A 3914-nucleotide genomic window follows, 5' to 3' on the forward strand; every position below is an offset into this window, starting at 1 on the left:
GTCAAGGGCAGAAGTGAGATCTGTCATTCGGTTTCTGACTGCAAAAGGTCTCAAACCTATAGAAATACACGCTGAAATAAAGTCAGTTTACGGGGAGAAAGTAATGGCAAAGTCACAGGTATATGAGTGGAGTAATAAGTTCAAAGCCGGGCATACGGATATCAATGACAAAGTCCACCCAGGACCTTGTTCTTCTGCCAAGACTGAGGACAACAAGAGTCGTGTTAACGAACTCATTCAAACAGACAGGCGCCTAAAAATTCGCGAAATTTCCGAGTCGCTAAACATTTCAAAGTTGAATGTCCATAGGATAGTGTTTGATGAGCTGCCCTATCGAAAGGTCTCTGCTCGATGGGTCCCAAAAGAGCTGACAGCTGACCACAAGACGCGTCGTGTTGAAGTGTCTCAGACTTTGTTGAATCGTTGTCGCCAAGCTGTCACGGGAGTCATGAACGCATGTGGAGACCTCCAACAATACTATGAAGCATTTCTGAGAAGCATTATTACAGGTGATGAGACTTGGATACACCACATGACCCCTGAGACGAAGAGGGATTCAATGGTTTGGAAGCACACGTCTTCACCTCCCCCGAAAAAGTTTAGAGTTCAGCCATCGGTGAAGAAACTCATGGTCACGGTTTTCTGGGATGCTAAGGGTGTTCTGCTTCTTGGCATTCTGGAACCAGGACAAACTGTCAATGCTAACAGATACTGCCAGACTCTTGATAAGTTAAGAGAGGTTGTGCGCCGAAAAAGACCAGGTCGGTTGTCCAGCGGGGTCATTTTGCAGCATGACAACGCAACGCCATACACCGCAAACGCTACGAAAGACTGGATTCAAAGGTTCGGCTGGGAAGTTCTGCCACACCCACCTCACAGTCCTGACTTGGCCCCGTCAGATTATCACCTTTTTGGACCAATGAAACGCCATATTTCTGGACAGCGATTCATCGACGACAAAGACCTCGTGGAAGCCGTGAAAGATTGGTTGAAATCACTCGACGAAAAATTCTTCAGGGACGGTATCTTCTCCCTGATCCAGCGATGGAAAAAATGCGTCCAGCGGGATGATGATTACATTGAGAAATAAAGCACACGTTGAGGTATGATGTGTTACAGTTTTATTATAATAGGACAAAGATTGTTGCTTTTATGGACCTTTTCCGGTTTTCCGTGGGACAACCCTCGTATATTTATATATCTGAAGATAAAAAACAATTCTTTTTGGAGCCAAACAAATACCGAAAAATTTATTCAGTTCTGAAAAGACGTCTTTAGAGTACCGTACTTTCTTTTCCCTCTGTTGTTTCTGTCTGTCCATCTTACATTCTTACTTTTTCTCATTGCTATGAATGAGTATGACCGATAATGTGTCGACTGCTTCTCTTCACTCATACTCATACTAAAGAAATTCTCTCAAGTAAGCCTCGAGTTTTAACTCTTAGTCGTTTTCAGGGTTGGGGAATTTTGTTAGGAATTTGTGGGTAGGGCCTACCCTTACTAAAAGTAACATATTTTTGCTCCACAAGAGAGAAGAATAATACATGTACATGAATTACACATACATGAATCCTAAGTAAAAAAAACAATACCCAAAAAAACGTTTTAGTTTTAATGCCCCTATTAACACTTATTATTATTAGCTTGTTTAGAGGCTGGACCTCCGAATTTAACGTCGTGGGTGGTTGGCGGGTGCTCTGGTGTAATGTGCTTCTTCTTTCGTATCAAACATCTATCGTCTATATCCCCCTCCCCCCTTTTTCTTTTTGTGTTTGTTACTCTCTTGTAACACCTCTAATCTTCGGCACTTATATGACCTTATTGTGTTGCAAGTGCGTAAAACACTTACTAAAACCAAAATTTAACGTCTGCCCTCGACAGGACCGAGCCAAAATAGGCTGAGCCGTGAAAACTTCACATGACCAAGGTTCTCTCTCTCTCTCTCTCTCTCTCTCTCTCTCTCTCTCTCTCTCTCTTCACCTCCCCCCTCCTCTCTCGCCCTCTCATTCTCTTTCTCTCTCTCCTCTCTCGCTCTCTCATGCTTTCTCTCCCTCTCTCCCTCTCTCCCCCTCTCTCTTCACCCCATAAAAAGTCTCCCTACTACCCGGGAATCGAATTCATGCCCTCTACACGTGACGACGAAAAGCTTTACCATTATTTGACCATTACACCACAGACTTATGCTGATTGCAACATTCTGGAGGAGCGGGTTCACGGAGGACACTCTAGGCTCTCGAGCAGCACGAATCAACCAAAGCCGTCCGCTCGACGCATGCTTCGATAATAGGCCCGATCTCTGCCTAAGCGTCACGCATATCCCATATCTTTCAACGCGGGTGTTAACAAACAAACAAACAAAAACGCTCCAACTAGCACACAACAGCTTCAGCGGCTCAGACATGGAGGCACCGCGATTTCGCCGCGACCGTCCATGCGACAAATTTCCATCCTTAATGAAATGCCTTAATCCGGCCCGCGCTCGCTTGCCGTGTCTTTGAAATCTATCGGCATCGCGGGGAGCCAAAATATAATCAATTTACGTTGCTCTTGAAACGTAAATAGCCTCCTTTCAGACATCCCTTTTGGCTGGCAAAATTTTACGCTTTCACAAAAGCCACATCCCGATGTGGCGTGCCTGCGCGATGTGTGCTGCTACACTCCACCAAGACACTCCGAGTTGATGGCTCTGAGTACTCATTGTCCCCGGCTCGGACACGCCCCATCCTCCACTCGAGCCCCACCCCCTCCCGCCCCACCCGCCCCCATCGGAGTGAGAGATGTGGGGTGTCTGTGTTCACATGAAGTACATGTAGTCATATCGTATCTGAACGTCACAGGGCCGGGTCAATTTATGGCCTACCAAAGTGTGAACTGTACTAGATAATATCTGATATCTGTTACTGTTACAACTGAACTGTACTAGATAATATTTGATATAATCTGTAGGGGCAATTGAATGGTACAAGACAGTATCTGAACTGTTACAAGTGGACTGTACTAGAAAGTATCTGTTACTGTTGCAACTGAACTGCGCTTGGTGTCTGGTGCTGTTAGTTACTGTTACAACCGATGTGTATGAGATGGTGTCTGATACTTGCCGTTGTTACAAAATTGTCTTTTTTTTTTTGCCTAGCACATTATTACCGTATCTGACACGAGACTTGTTGATTTTGGCTGAGGAAAGTCAAAATTATGCTACATGTATAGAATTAAGGAAAAAAAACAACCTCATCTGTTTCAGACGGGTCGTTTGTGGTCAGGTTATTCTAAAGCCACTTTTCAAAACATTTTTATTTTTTTACAACTTATGAAAGGTTTGCTTCATTTTAAATCTCTTCCATCTAAATGCGTGTCTATTGAGTGGTCTAAGAAATGGTTTACCGATATGATGGTAATACAATGTACTTTACTTGACGAAAAAACATTTAATTTTTATCAGTACCGGCACAAGCCTTTGGGTGCCGAGATATGCGGTACCCGTGATGGATGTGCCTCATTACGCCACCGGCAGGCCCTGTCACCATGGCTGTCCCTACCCTTTTCGTTTCAATTCACTTGTTGTTTAATTAAACCATCATTTTAGAGCTGCTTTTCAACATCGGCATCGAAGTCAAAAATGGACTCCAAACTCTCCTGCCTTCAGACGCTACTGTTCCCGAAATTAGACACTGTTGAATCTTATTTTTAGCCGAAGATAGGAGTACTGTTGTCTTTTTATCTACCATGAGTCAGCGTTGATGCAGCTTTCTTTGAAAGGGGAAGGTAGGAGTAGATATCTACTGTTGTCTTTTTATCTACCAGGAGTCAGCGTTGATGCAGCTTTCTTTGAAAGGGGAAGGTAGGAGTAGATATCTACTGTTGTCTTTTTATCTACTAGGAGTCAGCGTTGATGCAGCTTTCTTTGAAAGGGGAAG

This window comes from Aplysia californica, unplaced genomic scaffold (assembly GCF_000002075.1).
Source record: "Aplysia californica isolate F4 #8 unplaced genomic scaffold, AplCal3.0 scaffold00666, whole genome shotgun sequence".
Taxonomy (NCBI): Eukaryota; Metazoa; Mollusca; class Gastropoda; order Aplysiida; family Aplysiidae; genus Aplysia; species Aplysia californica.